The sequence below is a fragment of the Acipenser ruthenus genome, chromosome 52 (assembly GCF_902713425.1).
Source record: "Acipenser ruthenus chromosome 52, fAciRut3.2 maternal haplotype, whole genome shotgun sequence".
Classification (NCBI taxonomy): domain Eukaryota; kingdom Metazoa; phylum Chordata; class Actinopteri; order Acipenseriformes; family Acipenseridae; genus Acipenser; species Acipenser ruthenus.
This window is the reverse complement of record NC_081240.1, coordinates 4,542,160-4,561,995: the sequence shown is the minus strand read 5'-3', so window position 1 is coordinate 4,561,995 and position 19,836 is coordinate 4,542,160.

Below are 19,836 nucleotides of genomic sequence, written 5' to 3'. Positions count from 1 at the left end.
TTTTAAATTGAAACAGTAAATTTAAAACAGCAAAATGAACCATGTGCAAATACATATAGACATCAATAAAAACTGAATACATTACCAATAACTTTTTACACAATTATTATACTAAATTAATAACAATTGTGATAAATGTACAGGAGTAAGTAGTAATGCAACATAGAAGGGTGAGGTTCTATAGTTGCATTGCTACAGGGCAATTTATCACAAAGAATTTGGTGATACCTCTTTAAATTACCTCACAGAGTAGCTGCCGTAGGGCTCCACTTCTGGGATGGCTAAAGGGGTTAATTAATAGCAGCTGGAAGGGGGAAGGGGAGCATTATATAAGGCGGTGAATAGCGAGGTACAAGGAGGATAAAAAAATTAAAAAAAAAGAACTGAAGAGCAACAGGGCAGTCGGTGCGGGAGAGAGCGTTATTCTTTGTGTGCAGAAACAAGCGTTTAAAAAGTAAACAACGTGACCAGGAGCGTGGGTCTCGTTTGAAATAAAACATCAGACCAGGAATAAACGGAATACTGTGGAGGGTACCAGCGAAACAAACTATGGACACGGGAAGACAACTACGGTGCAGCAAGGTAGTTGAATTGAACTTTTAATAATCTCAACGGGAGTGTGATTGGGATTTTAGAAGGAGACCTGTGTCGTACATTATTAAGCTGGGAGCTGTGAGTAAAGACAGCAGCCAAAGACTGTTTTATTCCTGCAGTAACACAAGCGAGGAGTGTGTTGATATTTTTTTTAAGAGCGAGTTCACTGAACTTGGAGTGCAGGGTTCAGGAAATAACCCGCTTGTAAAATAACGCTGGCACCAGAGACTGTACTATTTCATACCAAGTAGCGCGTTGTGCAAATCGTGTTTGTTTATGGACTGTGTATTATTCAAAAGGATCACCAGGTCACGCGGTGATATCCCTGCAACATATAACTATGCGTTGGAACCACGAGTAATGGACTGTTTGATAGAGAGTCAACACAGTTAAGTTCGAGATTTTTAGTTTTAGTTGTTGGCTGGAACAAGTACGTGGTATTTTGAGTTGGCTGTGGAGAAAACAAGCCTTGTTATTTTCTTTATTTTTACTTCATAAACGCTGGGATTATTTCATCCTCCTTGCCCGGGACTTACCTGCAGGGGGCACTCTCGATCATCGGTGGACCCTGGAAACTCTGAGCAGGGATAATACAATTGCAAAGGTCAGAAAGGAAAACCTACCTGGGAGTCCACCTGGTGGCGAGTGGTGGAATTGCAGGCCAGGAGACTTGCAAGTGACGGAACTCTTATCACCCCAGAGTGTGTGTGGTGGTGTTTTTGTGTTTGAGTTGGGTGAGGGCTAGCCTTGCCCAACTGTTAAGATTAGGGACCTGAAGCAGTTAAGACTAGGGCCCGGTGAGTGGGCTAGGTTTTTATTTTCTGGCAACCCCCTGGAAAGTTGTGTTTTTTTCATTGTAAATAAACCCTCACTTAGACTTCATTTCCTGCCTCTTGTCTGGTCCTTCATCAGGTTACCACCCCGAAACAGAGCTCCAAGCTCACACAATACATTACCGATTCTAAATTATTTTGCATGTTTAAATACATCGCACAGACGCTCGCATCTCTATGTATCAGCGTTCTAAAAACTCACTCTTGCTCACATTTTACTAAACATTTTTAAATTATTATTATTTTATTATTATTTACTTATTTAGCAGACTCCTTTATCTAAGGAGACCTACAAATGAATAATTACCATAATGAACATTACCGTATTTACTGTAGTAGAGTTGAGTTCTTACCTGTAAACAGGAACACATTTAAAGTTTGAAACTCATTGTCTGGAGCTTGGTGTTATTCACATTATCATTGATACACTGTGGTTTGAGGTTCAAGCTACCTCTGCATATTTTAAGTGGATGGAAGCTGAAAATACTTTTTAAAAACACCCTTTTCTTATACCAACTCAGTACGAGCATCATTTTAAGAGCACAACTGTATTTATCTAAAGTATTTCAATTGTGGGGAAACCTCAATGTTTCTAGCAATATATTTCAAGGGTAATTCTCATCCCTCTCATTAAATCTCCATGATGCCACACTCGCTCTAGTGCTCAGCGCTGCCTCAGGGGTCAGTTGTACTAAAGGGATCTGATTCTGGATTCTGAATCCAGGCTGCGATCTGAGCGGAGCTTCAGTGCTCTTCGAAGACTAATTCCATGACTCAGAAGCGACTGAATAATATAGCTATTTTCCACGATGTATTGTTTTGAATGATTGCGCAGGAATGTCTTTGGTTATACTTGTTTGTAGAATATTGTATTATTTCAGACAGAATAATCTTCATGCATGCACCAGCTACAGAAACTGCCCCCCCCCCCCCCCCCACTCTTTTGAAACCAGAGTTACACCACTGGGTCAAACCATAGCTACCGCACCCCTATAATATATATACACACTGCACTCTATTCATCCAGTTTGACTTCTTGCTGTATGTATATATGAATGACTTGTGATCAGTCAGAAAATGGTATGTACTCCATAAGGGAAGCCTCCTTACCATCCCCATGGTGCTTCCTCTGTCTGCTCCTGAAGTCTTCCCCCAAAATAACTGAGAGCACAAGAAGGATCCCCAGGGATAGGAAGATTCTGATGTCATTCCCCAGCCCATATGACTCTGAATTGAGGAGAAAACAGAATTAGTGGTTGCACAGGCTGTGTGGGGACACAAGACAGGGAATAAGATATATAATATACATATACTGTATATAAAACTGCAGTGTACAAAATTGAAGGCATATGAAATAAAAGGTTTTTAAAAAATGTACACAAAAGGTTTAAAAGATTAATATATATATATATATATATATATATATATATATATATATATATATATATATATTCAGGACACAGTGCAGTAAAATTGTTGTTATTCAATTCAAATTGTAATTATACAAAAATTCTATGGATGGTGTCATGGTTATTAGAATAAAATGTCCATTCCCAGAGAATGAACTGGAAACTTTGGAACCTCTGGGAATGAACAATCTATTTTATTAGGGCAGCAGTGTGGAGTAGTGGTTAGGGCTCTGGACTCTTGACCAGAGGGTTGTGGGTTCAATCCCCAGTGGGAGACACTGCTGTTGTACCCTTGAGCAAGGTACTTTACCTAGATTGCTCCAGTAAACACCCAATTCTATAAATGGGTAATTGTATGTAAAGTGAAATAATGTATAATGTGATATCTTGTAACAATTGTAAGTCGCCCTGGATAAGGGCGTCTGCTAAGAAATAAATAATAATAATAATAATAATAATTAACCATGACACCATCCACCATATATCCAATGTAATCCAATCCTGTTTTTACAGTGCCTTGATCTTGCAGTATGTGAATAGGGTACATACAGTATGCTCCACGTGAAGTCATACATTGTTGGTTTTTGAGTAGGTACACCAAACACACAATAATCACATTTTCCAGAAAGCCTAGTTTTTGGAATTGGTTTAATCTGCTATGAAATTGTCCATATGTACCACCAATAATCAGAGCTGTGACCATTCTGATTCATTTATAATTGAAAAATATAATTGTAAATCAATTAGTGCCTTTATTATTAACAAGTTAGGAACTTACTTTGCTTTCTAAAACTTAGGACAACTTTAAAAAGTGATTTTAAAAAGTTCAAATAAACTATATATATATATAAGTTGCACACTTGCCTATTCCATTTGTCTGTTGGGTCTTGATAGATGTGTTTGGAGTTGTCATATCTCCTGCGGGAACATAAGCAACAATTTGTAGTAAATTATCACCATTGGGCTAAAAAGGCGGCCAGCTGTTTAATTTTATTAATTCAGACCATGTGGTGGAGTGTTTATTTATTTATTATGATTTGTTTATTACGGTGAAAGACGATTTTGTTATTTGTTATTTATATTTTAAAAACCTTGTGAGGATGCGTGGCTGATCAGCTACTGATTATTTAACTAGCTGACAGTCACGCACCCTTACTAAACTCGTGCAGACTGTGGCCGAGGGGTAATAAGATAACTAACAGCTAGTTAACCCCTCGGCCAGAGTATAAGAACCTGCAGCTGTCCGTGCTACGGGGTTGAGTGTACAGAGGAGAGCACGGGGAGCGGAGAGAGCGAGGCGAATAAGAGAAACAACTACTAAGTATCTGCTTATTTGTTTATTTTGTTTGGCCAACGTGCCCTTTTGTTTTGTAGTGTTTTGTTGTTTGTTTAAATCTTTTGTTTTTGTTTAATTGTTTACTAAAATCAGCTGAACGCCGTAGTGTTTCAGCTCTTGCCCGTACTTTCTGAGTCTGTGTTTCTGGTCTGTGACGCCACCACACCTCACCACTGCAAGCCATTCTTCACAGACCAACATTAACTTCATGATTGTGTGTTCTTTGTAATGATGTGGATAGTGGAGATCTAAATACCACCTCTATAATGTATAAACCTGATCTTGTGCAGACCTCATTCCACTGTAGTCATGTTAAAAAGGGTTTCAATGCATCAATATGGGGGAAACATCAGAGGGAGTCATTTTGAATCCACGGCTGTTCTCCAGTACGCAGTTCTATCTACTTCCATCTAATCCTGTCACCATGCCTTCAATTAAAAATATTTGGCTTTAACGTCAAAGGCATGGCTGATTGAATTTTCCCTAGGAGGGCATAGTATTGCCAAAATGGGATCACTGGACTGTATAGCAAGGGTTACGTAGTGTAGATGGTTCCTGGAGCAGGACGCCTCATTTATAAGGCTAGCACTCGCCCTGTGTGGCACCTTTTATTTGTAGTTTTTGTACTGTGTTTTATTTTGCCTTTTGTACAGCTTGCTGTATGTGTCCTCTGTGTGTTACCATCGCTGGTAACATCACACGAACCCTTTGTTTATTTACTTTTGTATTAATAAATCCTGCGCGCCTGTGCTGGCGTTTCAACTCCACCTCCCATGTCGCTCTGTATTGCCTAAACAGCGGTTACCCACACATGTGACACGAGCCACTGATTTCTGTAAATATACTGCTTTTATAAACTTTCTGGTTAGATCATTCCTATGAAATTCTCAGAAACAGAAAGTCATGCAGTAGAGGGTTTAATCAGGAAACATAATTGAAAGCAAAATAAACACAGACTTGCCTGTCGGTTTCTGTTGGGATGGAGTTGTCATATATTCTGTGGGAATATAAACAACAACAATTAGAAACTAAAGCTGAGGTGGCAGTTTCTCTAATAAATAATTCAGACCAACAATTAGTAAACCGAGGGATTCTGATGATCTCTTCAGATTCATGAACTGCATGGAAATTGATCTTTGCCACACTTCAAAGCAGTTTCATGTCTAATTGAAACCACATGAGAGACACAATAGTTAACGTGTCATGAAGCAGACAAACATTAAAGGAGATTCAGTTCTATCCTCCATCCCCATACCAGACCTATTTAATGCTGGTCTTTTCAGTGTTGTACAGCACACGTTGAATCAAGTAAATAATTTAAAAAAATGCAAATTACAGTGATGAGTAAGTAATAGGAACAGGCTAATTATTTTGCTTTTCTATATGGCAAACCATATTTTATTATATTTAGTTTACTTTACCGTATGTCCCAAATGTATTTTTTTTATTTTAATTTTTATAATTGTAGTACACTCCCACGTGGGATATTTAGATCTCCTGATTTTCCATTCTTGGGAATGGCAAATTCCATTTTTCAAAATGACCAATTCCGTTTTTTCCGTTTTTACCAATTTATTAAGAATTCACAACTTAATTTCAACATAAATAACATTTTACATTAAAAATCTATTTAATAAATTTTTTAAAAAACATTTAAGTTCCTGAGATACTGTAGTTTTCAGGAAAAATATTTCTTAAAGCAGTCCACTAGTACTGTACTGTAGGTCAGTGTGACGGAAATATAATGAGTTCTGGTTGTAAATCTCCCTCTCGACCTGTGAGGGTACTAAGTAGCGAAAGGGAAAGGCTTTGGACAGGTTGTTCTGACAGTTTATTCCCTGGGTCGGGTAGTCAGTCAGCCTGGAAAAAGACGGGACTCCGATGCGGGAACGTATTGACCTGGAAGGTAAACGAGGTAGCAGCTGCAAGCAATAGAGTCAGCTGTAATCGTTTACCAAGGGGTCATGCATAAATGCATAAAAGGGGCCGGAGAATTGTAAATCTTTTCCTTCGCTTGGGTTTCAAGCGGGGAGATATCCCCAAAATAAAATAAAGAGTTTGTGAGTGTTTTGTTGGTGTTTTCTGTTTAGTAACTGTCTGTGTTTGTTTCGTTAAATAGCACTAGACGGCTAAACAAATCCGGAGCTGTTGCCAGTGGCCAGCACAAAGCCGGATCACCACAGCACTTGTTTTCACCAATAACTACTGACACACCATCATTGCACAATAAAAACATTGGCTTTGCATTCGATACAGTTGCTAAAGTAAAGAAGTATTTATTGGTCAACTCATTGTTGAATCTACAATTTTCACCATTTTCTGTTCTTACTACAGTAGCTAGAGTATTATTATTATTATTATTATTTATTTCTTAGCAGACGCCCTTATCCAGGGCGACTTACAATTGATACAAGATATCACATTATTTTTACATACAATTACCCATTTATACAGTTGGGTTTTTACTGGAGCAACTTAGGTAAAGTACCTTGCTCAAGGGTACAGCAGCAGTGTCCCCTACCAGGGATTGAACCAACAACCCTCCGGTCAAGGGTCCAGAGCCCTAACCACTACTCCGCATGGTAGAGAGAGCCATGTTATAGCAACATGAGTAAAACAACTTGTATGTGTATTATTAAGGAGTTAATGATACATTAGAAATAATAAGTTGTAAAACTAAAGGTTTCACCTCAACCACGAGCCGTTTCCTTGTGTTGAGCGGGTGACGGAGGAACGGATTTGCGATAATAAATAAATAAATGAATACATAAATTAAATTACGTTTTTTTAGTCAGGGGGGTTGACGATCGTTTTTTTCAGGTACTTTTCACTTTTCTGTATATACAACTCCAACATTATTCCACAGGATAGAACTCTCACAAAACAACTAGTTGCTTTTTTAAACAACTCAAATCACACAGCAGACAAAGCAATCCATTATTTTTTAATAGGAGAATAACAGCGGTAAATGACTGTTTGCACAGTTTTTTTATTTTTTAAAAGGTGGAGTTGCAAAGCAGAATTCCAGTCCAAAAATGCCAATACCATTCCCAATGCCTAATTCCGCGATCGTGGAAAATCAGTAGCCCTAGATATTTGTTTTTACTTTCACCTTACTAACAATACTGTAAAGAAGACTCACAAACACCTTTACAGATGTTGGTTTTCACAAAGTCCCCTCACCTGATGACTAAAAGGGCAGCTGTATGTGCCACTGTTTAGATCAATTGAATAGACCCCAGTGTGTCACAAATATAAAGTTTCCAATAATTAATAAACACATACGTACATGCACAATTCAATTGATCTATACCGAGATCATTCTAATAATGTAAAATGTGCTAAACCTGAACACAGTTCACTCTAAAGAGACTCACACACATATACTGATTTCACAAAGTTCCACCACTATTTGGATCAATTGAATCGACCCCACTGTGACACAAAGTATTCAGCTCAGTCCTTACCTGTCACATGAAGATAGACTGGGCGACTACGTTTGCTGTTTGCTGAGTTCACAAGCTTCTCTTTTCCATACACACAGGTGTAGTTTCCAGTATCATTCCTCTTAACCTTTTTAATGGAAAACGTGACACCTGGTACGTCTTTGGGATGTGGTTGTGAATCGACATGGCTGCCATTTTTATATAGATGGAAAAAACCCTCTTTTCCTGTTGCTTCTCTGAGTTCAGCTGGTATCATACATTTAAATGATACATCCATTTCTTCCATTGGGTTGTGTTTGTCTAGGTGAAGTGTGAGCTGATAGCCTGACTCTGAAAATACAGTTGAACTTGTTAAAAATATGCCTTGAGAATGCAGCTAAAATATGAAATAGCAAACAGTAGATTCTTGCAAATCCAAACCCCTGTTCAGATTGATCGTACACTGTACCATATTCAAAACATCTCATCTATTCTTATGTTTGATATTTTTGTAAGTTATAGCTGATGATAAATCAAAACCATTTGAATAAAACATTTAGAGACAGCTATTTTATACATTCTCACATAATTATAATATTAAACTTTCTCCAGCCAATATCAATAAGCATTTAATTACCATAGGTTCGGATTAGTGGGAGTTTAGTGAAATTTAGTTTAAATATTTTAATACAATTTCAGACTAATTAAAAAAATCACCAATTGACTGAAGGAGTATTGCATTATATATATATATATATATATATATATATATATATATATATATATATATATATATATATATATATATATATATGTTAATCATTTGTAAAATAACATTAGCTGAATGATTTAGGATCTAAAATTAGTTGTATCGTTGCTTTTTCTTCAGTATGTCACAGTAGTTTTTGTTTGAGCAGGTTCATTGTGAGTGGGCAAAATCATTGTTTGGATCTGTACCAGCCTTTGAGATAGATTTAACCTTGCACTACTGGATCTTACTCATCATTGCAATGTATTTAAAGTTGCACGATTGGATGTTATTGGTTGTAATAGATTTAACTTCATATGACTGGACACATTTATTGTGTTCTGAATAAGTTCTAATTTGCTTCTAAATTGAGATACAGTATTCAATGTTTGCCTACTTTATTGTCTTGTGTGATTGGATACCATTTCATTCCTAAACCATTTTGCATCTTTAAGTGTTTTGTATCAATGAAAGAGTTTTAAAGGTATTAACTTTGTCAACTCCATTTTGTTGTTGTTTAATGAAACTCTGTATGACATTTTGATCTGGTCTTGAGTGCTGGTCCTACATTAACATACTTGTACAAACAAAAATTCCAAACTCTTAGGGCCTCATTTACTAAGCGGCGGTAATTTGGCTAGAATTGCAGGAGGAAAACTGAGATGACTGCGCATGGTATTTCCAAAGTGTCAAGCCCTATTTACTAACTAATTAGAAGAAAAAATACTGGTCTGAAAAATTCTAATTAGCATACAAATTGCGGGTGTCAACAGGTCTGAAGTTGCGCATGATATTTATTCTACTGACAACAGGTGAAGGAGCTTACTTACTGGTAGTGGCAGGGATAAAAATATGAGAGACAGATAAAAGAAAATATAATGAAATAAAATAATATTTTACTATATACGCATCCTACAACAATGTGAAGCCTACAATCCATCAGCATGGTTTGTTTTTTTTATTACATGTAGGAGAGATTAAAACAAAGCCTCTTAGGTATTCATTTAATGTTACTACTGTACTGTTTAAGCCTATTATACATAACTATATTTGTACATACTGTAATGTAATGTGTACAAACAAATTCATTTTATTTTAATATTACCTCATATGTATTAGGCTATTTTGTTTTCTTTTTTTTCCTAAAATACTAAATTGATTGAAAATGTACTTATTAATGTTGACATAAATATAGATACAAATATATGAATAACGAGCTAACTAAAATACAGATAAATGCACTTGGTGTTGGCAAACGTAATGTAGAAACAATTAAAAGGCGCTGGTGGTGGGTGGGTGTTTTGGTTCCAGTAAAAACACTGTATAAATAGATACTAGAATTTGAACTCAATTTAACTGTTTGACACAATGTTACAAGATTCATCAAGATTAATTGTTACAACATAACCTCCCAACTTTGTTAAAGTCAGAAATAACCTGCAGACATATATTGTAAAATGGGCTAAACCACAATGGTCCACCAATCTTTGGATCAATTGAATTGACCCCACTATGAAACAAAGTATTCAGCTCAGTCCTTACCTGTCACATGAAGGTAGACTGGGCGACTGCGTTTGCTGTTTGCTGAGTTCACAAGCTTCTCTTTACCATACACACAGGTGTAGTTTCCAGTATCACTCCTCTTAACCTTTTTAATGGAAAACGTGACAGCTGGTACGCCTTTGGGATATGCTTGTGAATTGACAAGGCTTCCATTTTTATATAGATGGAAAAAACCCTCATTTCCTGTTGCTTCTCTGAGTTCAGCTGGTATCATACATTTAAATGATACGTCCATTCCTTCCTTTGGGTTGTGTTTTTCTAGCTGAAGCGTGAGCTGATAGCTTAACTCTGAAAATACAGTTTAACTTGTTAAATATATGCCTTCAGAACACAGCTAAAATATGAAATAACAAACAGTAGATTCTTGCAAATCCAAACCCTCTTCAGATTGATCGTAATCTCTACAATATTCAAAACACCTTCTCTAGTCTTATGTTTGATATGTTTTGTTATAGTTGATGATAAGTCAGTAATAACCATTAGAATAAAACATTCAGAGACAGCTTTTTTATACATTCTAACATAATTATAAGATTTAACTTTCTTCAGCTGATATCAGCAAGCATTTAATTACCAGAGCATGGTTCAGATTAGTGGGAGTATTGTGCATGAGAAATTAAGTTAAATATTTTAATACAATAGTTTAAGAGTCATTTAAAAAAAGGAGTATTGTATTATTTATATATGCTACACATTTAGCTGAATGATTTGGGATCTAAAAGAAATCTTTTTAAGTAAATATTTAAAAAGTAATCCACCCATTAATGAACAAAGCCAAGCATTTTCAAATGTGTTTTTGTTCTTTTTTATATTAAAATCAGTTACTTGCCTTAACAAAAAGTTACATCCTGGTGTTTCCTCATTGTTTAACTGTACTTACCTTGTACACTGAGATAAACTGAAGAACCATGGCTGATGTTTTTCACATCTCCTGGATTCTCATTTCCATACATGCAGGTATAGTCTCCAGCGTCATTCTTTTTGATGTCTTGTTTTATAAATGTGACAGCTGCCATCCCTCTGGGCTCTGGCAGTGAGCTGATCTTCTCTCTGTTTTTATATAAATGGAACCAATTCTCCTTGTTCTCTGGTTGTTCTCCATGCACAGCCGATATTACACATTTGAATTCAACCTTCTCCCCTTCCACTGCAGGTGTTTTCATTATTTGAAGTATCGCTGCACGAAGTGGCTCTGTAATCATGTGGGTAACAAATGAACAAAATTACACATAAGAGAGAACAATCTGTTTAGCAAATAAAAACATGGACATTGTAGAATTGAAATGTGTGATTAACCACAGATTATAATTTTAGCATACATTATACAATGTGATTAATAATAATAATAATAATAATAATAATAATAATAATAATAATAATAATAATAATAATACATGTGCATGTGTTCAACCTTTATTAAACATGCTGATATCAGAACACTAAATAAGACACATGACTTGGAATGGTTAGTCCAGTAGGAATATTATTATTTGTACGGTTAACACTTTCACAAGCACAGGTGTACATAAAGCACTTTATTTAATATACATTGAAAAATAAACTGTATGCTCTTGTTACACTCTGATGAGGGCTATGCTATATAATATGAATGTCTGTAGTGTATGTTTGTTTTTTGAAAAATTTAAAGGCATTTACCTTTTTAATAAAAAAGCTCAACATTTCAAAACAATGTTTATTCAATAAATAATTGGTTAAATAATAATATTAACCAGGTTTCTGTAGTTAAAAAAACATACATTTTTAAGTAACCACGTTTATGTATTTTAATTTTCCTGATGAAGGATTCAAACTCAACTTAAAGTTATTTGAGTAAAGACCGGTGTCTTTATCGGTATGATATGAAGATACAAGCCAAAGCCTTTGTCTTCTTGACTTTGTTTCTCCATAGTTTCATCTTTACGGCAGAAAATAAATATTAAAAGGTTTAGATGGCAATGTGGGGTATGTTATTTGGAAGAAAAACAGAAGGGGTGAAAATTGCAAAGCTTTTAAACCAAGTGATTATTTGTATATTTTTTTCTGAAAAGAGAAAGGCATCCATTAATGTGTGTGTTTATTCTTTCAGGACAAATGGTGAGAAAGACACTTCAGAGTAAACAGCCTTGTGCATTTCACCCTAAATGTTATTCATTTCGAATGTAATCAAGCATTAATCATTGTATCTTATTATGTGAATGTGTCAGAGACACACATACCTGTCGAAACCAGCAGCATGTCTCCAAGTGCAAAAACTGAAAAACAAATTAATCATTTTACAAATAAGTAAATTAACAAGTCAAATTTACTGACATAAACAAGTTAACAAATAAATAATACTTACGTATCATGATTAATTTCATATTCCAAGGCATATTAGAATGCTGTTCGCTTAATCTCTGAAACTAACACTATGCAGCTCCTCAATATGTAACACAACTAAATGTAACAGTGCATACTATGAGATTATAATACAGCAATGGAAACTCATGTGCAATAGAAATGTAGAAGATACGCAACATTTCAAATATACTCAAATATTTATCAAAGAAATTATACTTACACAACATGATTGAATTAATAACCCAAGGCATATTGGTAAACTGTCCAATTAATTTCTGAAACTACCAGTATGAAGTTCCTCTGTTTGTAACACAACTAAACATGACAGTGAAAATGATGAGATTAATACAGTAATGCACATACGACAGCACCCTCCTTCACTGAACAAGTGTTTCCGTTACACATGCAAAAGTTGACTATTAAGTAACCAAAGATCAAGAGCAATACACAAATAGTATTGGTCCATCAAAGTCTCTCATTGTCGTCATCTAAAGACCAGGTAATTGTATTTTCTTTATAGCCTCAATGTATTGTTCATCTGCATCTGCTGAAAGAGAGTGAACTTATTGAGGCTGTGTGGACCAGTGGTTAAAGAAATGGACTTGTAACCAGGAGATCTTCGGTTCAAATCCCACCTCAGCCACTGACTCATTGTGTGACCCTGAGCAAGTCTCTTAACCTCCTTGTGCTCCGTCTTTCGGGTGAGACGTAGTTGTAAGTGACTCTGCAGCTGATGCATAGTTCACACACCCTAGTCTCTGTAAGTTGCCTTGGATAAAGGTGTCTGCTAAATAAACAAATAATAATAATAATAATAATAATAATTGTTAAGAATTAATGAACAGATACTAATAATTTAAATGATAAGGAATAACGTACAGCAGCCTCTAAATAACTGCCTGTAATTTGATCAAGGGTCTGGGGAACCAGAGATTAATTTCACAGTTTTGAACAACAGTCTATCATTAATGATGTTGTCATTATTTTGTTTTACCCATCTTTAGGATTTAAACTGACCTGCTATAAGTCTTGTTATAAGACCTATGAGACGTATAACACATTTTCTACCTCGTCAGTCAAATTGCAAAGGATCTTATCCTGAGAGACTCTGCCTTTGCACTTTTTCACATTCCACTTTCTGCTCCCACACGGTCCCTGTTGAGTTTATGCCATCTTCGTTTCCATGTGGATCTTTCCATCAACCCAACAGCACATTGTATGGCTATTTTTGAGCAGACATGGCTGCTCCTGTGATTTGGAGCTTTCCCAAGGTGTCTCCTTGAGTCTCCCTCACAATGTGCAGTGACCATTTTTAGTGAAAGCAGTTTGAAGCTGGTGTGTTTGAGTAGCCTTATTTATTGATCCAAGCACAATTACTCAACACAATTTATTACAGATTATACAGCATTAACAAAAATAACACAGCTAATCTTCCTTTTCTCTATTTGTTCTTTTAAATTTTCTTTCTTCTTTACTTTTTCTCTGGGAAATCCCCCACCCATACACCTCTTCCCCACACACACCATAAACAGACTAATCACAGTGATGGGTGCTAGATCAGAGCTCTAACAGGGATGCACTAACCCTGCCTATGTGCAATGCCACATAGGCACCAGGATATGCACAATTGTATCAGAAAAGGGTTATATCATGCAAAAATATTTACACATAAAGTACATTGTAACTATGCATAATAGCATTGTAATTATATGTAAGTACACATGTATTTACTAAGTAACTACAATGTAAATACAGAGTAATCAGACACATTTAATGTAAAGTGTTACCATGATTTGACATGGTGTTGGATCCTTTTTGTAATTCCTATACTGTATAACTGTAATGGATTTCCAAAACATCATTATGCTGTATAGCAGGGTGGCCAACCCTCATCCTGGAGAGACGCAGGGTCTTCTGGTTTTAGTTCTACCTGAGTTCTCAATTATTTAACTGAACCCATTATTTTCTGAATTGGTCAACACTAACATTTCTTGCAGGTCTTTAGCTATTGGCGATTTAAAGATACCCAGAAAACCTGCAGAATTGTGGCTCCCCTGAACCAGGGTTGGCTGCCCCTGCTGTACAGTGTGAGCACAACATGACTGAGTTCACATAACAAATGTAAGGGGTGTTTCAGTTTGTACACAGAATACTGGAGGACACGTCAGTGGTTGAATGTTCCCTGCTGTGAAATAATATATTTCAAAGTGGCTAATAGATTGAGTCAAGGCATGCTGGGGCCTGTGTCTAGAAGAGCAATATGTTTGAGTAAGATGGTGACCAGTATTAGGATTCTCAGAGCAGCAGAATACACAGTGGTTTATGGGAGGAAGTGCTGACTCATGCAGTCTACAACAGTACAGGTTCTTGGCTATTAAAGAGACATAAATTAAACCAACTGCACTGTACTGGATAGAGGGATTAGAATGTTGGTTTACAGTAAGTATCGATTTTGATTAACTGGAGAACGACTTTAAGAGACCATGGAGAATATTCAACTGATCGGAACTGCAGTGGATTTAAATACCACCACTTTCAAAAAATGAATAAAGGGCAACAGTGCATGTTAGTGTCTTTAGTTCTTATTATGTGTGTAGAAATATTTAAATGTGTAAGATTCATATTTTTAATGATTTAAATGGTGGTGGCATTGAGATACACAGCTGCTTAGGTCAATTCAAAAGATCTTCATGGGCCTTATTTTGAAGCACTAAAATTTCAAGTTAGCCGCATGCCAAGATCCTTTTCTTTAATGAGAACAAGACACAGCCATTTGATGTAGCCAGGAAAACAGGATAAAGGCTTTTCATACAAGTACAGCACTATGTAATAAATCAACAGTCAGCATGCAGGCTGAGCTCCAAAAGAAACAAGGACCAGGGGTCACAAATGGAGATTAGATAAAGGGGCATTAAAAACAGAAAATAGAAGGCACTTTTTTACACAGAGAATTGTGAGGGTCTGGAACCAACTCCCCAGTAATGTTGTTGAAGCTGACACCCTGGGATCCTTCAAGAAGCTGCTTGATGAGATTCTGGGATCAATAAGCTACTAACAACCAAATGAGCAAGATGGGCTGAATGGCCTCCTCTCATGTGTAAACTGTCTTATGTTCTTATGTTCTTAACACTGTGGCAGCCAGTCAACAGTTATTTATGAGCTTATGCCTAAATTTGATTCCTCCCCAAACTTAATTCAAAGTAAAGACATTGCATAACAGCAGCGAAAGAGTAAACCGTGGATATTCACCTTCACTTATTATAAATCATTGAAACAAAAGCTTTGAAAACTACAAACAATACCAACAGGAATACAAATACAGTTTTATTTATTTAAAAGCATTTATAAGGGATTTTTAAACATTCGCATTTAATACAGTTTCACAATTTACAAATCAATCCTAATCCTCTGATGTTAGCTGTGCCACAATGACCTTAAGACATATTTTGTGAGACAGTGTGTAAAGGGCAGCTGGAAAGCTTGAGATAACATAGCAGACATAACAACAGGGGAGTCCATGCTATGCATGCAGCTAAGCGTATTGCATGGAAACCCATCAGAACCCGGGGGCTGGGACTCTTCAAGAGCATGAGCCAGTGCTGCTCATAGTCTTGCTGTGCGAGACGTGTACAGAGTTCATTTTAGCAAGCTTAGAAAGGTGCTTAAAACACTGCTTCAGCAAACCACATGATTTAAAATAGAAATGTTAAGAGGTCATCAACACACAACATGTCATTTGGTGGTTACAGTGTGCCCTGATGAAAAGAAGCGAATATGTAATGTGTGTGAGATAATAGACCCAACAGTGTTATTTATTTGCAGTTTGGTAACTTTATTGGTTGTGTATTTGTTTCTATCAAATGAGGAAAGAAGTGCCTTTTTGCTTATTATTGTCCCTGATTAAGTTTGCAGCACTTTATTATTATTATTTTTTTATTGGTGGACTTGTGTGACAGACGCTTCCTGCACCTAGAAATAACTTGTATTGTGATGTGATGAGTAGCATCCCATCAGAGAAGCTAAACTCTCAAATTCCAAAGAACAGATTGCCGAGCACAGCATGTATTAAAAACAAAGAATCGAGCAGCACTTTGAACACATGGATCTGAGAGCAGGTGATCAGAAACTGAGCACTTTTAAAATTTTTGTACATAGTCATTTTTACTCCACGTCAGTACAAAATAACTGTGAATTCAAAAAGTAGATTGCATCAACAGTAAAATCACAGGTCATTTTAAATGTAAAAATCTGTAATATGGAACAGAAAAAAAACATTAGTAACTGTGGCAGAATGTGCCGTGTGGTGTGTTACAAGACCAGGAAGCAGTACACAGAACTCTGAAGTGAGGAGCTGAACACTGTCACAGCAGTATGGTTATTAAATACAAACACAAGACATTTCAAACTAAATAAAACACTCTTAAAAACACAAAACAAAAGGGCACGTGAGCCAAAACAAAAGGGTCACAAAACCAAATACAAAAAGTCTAATCAAATGAGTACCTTTGTAACAACTTCACAAAAATTAGTAGCAATTGTCTGTTTGGAGCTCTGTCGCTGTGAGTCTCTCTGCTTCTCCAACCACCCCCTTAGAGCCCAGAGTGGGTCCTTATATACTGTGGCTGGAGCCTTAACTACCCATCAGTTCAAGAAATTACCTCATTAAGGCTCCAGCTACATTCTTCTCAAGGTTTTTATGGATGGAGAATTCACCCTATCCTTGCCACAATACACAATTCAAAATAATAATGTACCCTGTCACAGTAACAGACACATTGAATAGACAGTATTTATTTAAAAAAGTGTTTTTATGAATGAAAAACAAACACGTATTGGGCAATACACAGATAAATGTGTCATTACAGTACATTGGTTATTCATTGTCTTTTTAACATCATTAGCTTTACTGTTTTACAGAGTTTGCAACCATCACTCTAATTCTGAGCAGTTTTGAGTTCTATTGCTCCAGCTGCTTGATGAGATTCTGGGATCAATAAGCTACTAACAACCAAACGAGCAAGATGGGCTGAATGGCCTCATCTCATTTGTAAACTTTCTTATGTATGTTCTTATGTTCTTATGAACTGGAACATTTATAATGATATTGAAACATGAACACTTAACCACACTTCAGAATCAGAATCATTCAGACACACGTTCCTTTCAATGTCTTTACTTATTTACTTCTGTTATGAAGGGAACAAATACAAATGTATGGCTAGTGGATACAATACAATTTTACATTTTTTTGTCTATAACAATCCTTTGTCACTAGGTTTAGCTGCGGGACAATGACCAGGACTTAGTGACAGTTTGAGGAACAGGCGGATCACATGAGCAACATAACAACAGTTAGGTACATGCTGTGCATGCAGCTCAGCATATAGCAATGAAACCAGTCGCTGAGTTCAGAACCCCTGACTCTGAAAGCACAAAGCAGGCAATGCGTGGCTCAGGTGAAATTGAAATGACAAATATGAAGTTATAAACATAAATTAATTATTTTTAGACACTAGACAGAAGAATGAGAAAGCCAATGCTACTCACAGCTTCATTGTGCAAGGCATATGCAGTGTTTAATTTTAGCATGTGTAGCGATGTGACAAGAATGACAGAGAACCTCGCTTAAGCAAACCACAGTATTTAAAACAGAAATGATAAAGACCATCAATACAAAACATGTCCGGTGGTGTTGGCCCCGATGAAAAAAAAACAGTGAGTTGAGATCATAGATAACAAACAACACAACCACACAAATACATATTGTACACTTTATAACAATGAAGTTAAATACATACAGAGTCATGCTGAAGTGACTGTAGCTCAGAGATGTGGCTGATTGAACAGACCCACATGAGCACTAATCATGGACTGCCTGTGTACCTTAGGTAAGGTAACTTAGCACTGCTGCTAAATGGGGTCTGTGTAACCCACTGCTGGTTATTCAAATACATCTTATTGTTTTACAGTATGAACAGAAAACACATGAAAAACAGTAAATAAGAATTATTACTGACTTTCATTCATAACACAACAGATTAGGTTCTCAAAGCTTTTATCAAGTTCTTTTGAAAGGAATGAATAAAATTATTCTGAACAATTTACAAGCTGGGCATTCAGTCCTGGGCCTCTCTCGAGCACACTGGCAGTTCTACAGAATTGCTTGATAATGAATGCTTATAGAGGATAAGGTTGAGCCCACCAAACTTCACATACATTTACACACACTCAGTATAAAATTATAGAGCAGGAATGATTCAAGATCTTCTTTCAACAGTTTTAAAAGGTTAATAATAGTTGCACTTTAATTTTGCTGTTTCTAATTCTTTTCCCATTCCTATGCTATGAATTAACGTCAGATTACCATTGCAATGTGTTTTACTATACTGAACTTTACTGTTTGGTTTACCACTGTGTATTGTCGTAAAAGTGAAAAGAATTTAAATTGATTCTTTTTACTGAACTAGTTTTGCTTTAAAAATATTAAACATTTTAGGACCTTTTCAGATATGGTTTGTTGCAAAATTAACCTAATTTTAGACCCTTTTGCATTCACACCACACCTCGGTGCAAACTAAATCACTTCATTGAGAATTCAGAACTGATCTTGCTTTCAAACAATAATGAAATGATAATCCCGCTCTCTTTGTCATTTGGAGTAAGTGAGGCTGGCATAGTTGAAAGGTCATGTTGTCACATGATTTGTCATTTAGAGTACCGTTAAGTCGGGCTGGCATGAGGCAGGTTGTTCAGTCCTGGATCCTCGAAGCCAGGTGAGATTTACAGAGAAATTATTAGAATGTAATATTGGAGCAACAGAAACCCAGAACCACCCAGAATGATTGACCATAAGAAATCCATTGTGTGTTAGTTTTGATTAAGAAATGCATTGTGTGTTAGCTTTGATTAAGAATCCCACACTCCTACAGGGAAACACACAGTATGCTACTAGCTCTTTAAACACTAGAACCTGTGCAGAAGGTTTCATAGAAATGTTTGCCTCCTAGCATTGATGGAAGTGCTATCAATGTGTCTTCTATTGTCTGACACATTCCACCTCAGTCTCCTAGATAATTTATATCTCCAATGGTGTGTCAGTTCTGCGACAAGAACTAAAGTGCCTCCCTCTGACCGGACTCTGGTAGGTATGAAAGTAGAGAGTACGTAGATAAAAGGGAAAGACCATTTTGATTGAATATTCAGGTATTTTTCAAAACAACATTCATTTTCCCCAGTGGTTTTCAGTATGTGGAAGTTTTAACTGCTGCGTATGTTACATTGTCTTCATCAGGTGCAGAGCTGGGTTTCTTCTTGGTGACACGGGCTGTGTTTATTTCTGAGTAGGTGAGTGTGTCTTCCTGTTGCTTTGAAGGCTGCTTAGGCTTACTCTGCAATAAATTAACAGATTGGGGAGAGATCAGGATGGCTAAACGGTACTAAACAAACTGTCCAAACAAAGAGATACAACCTAATAAAAGTAAACCGCCTTTTATCCATCTGTAAATATATACCAGTAGTTGCACAATATCTTCTTGTTATACCCTATCCACATTACTAAAAACAATACCTAAACAATGCGCAATGTGTT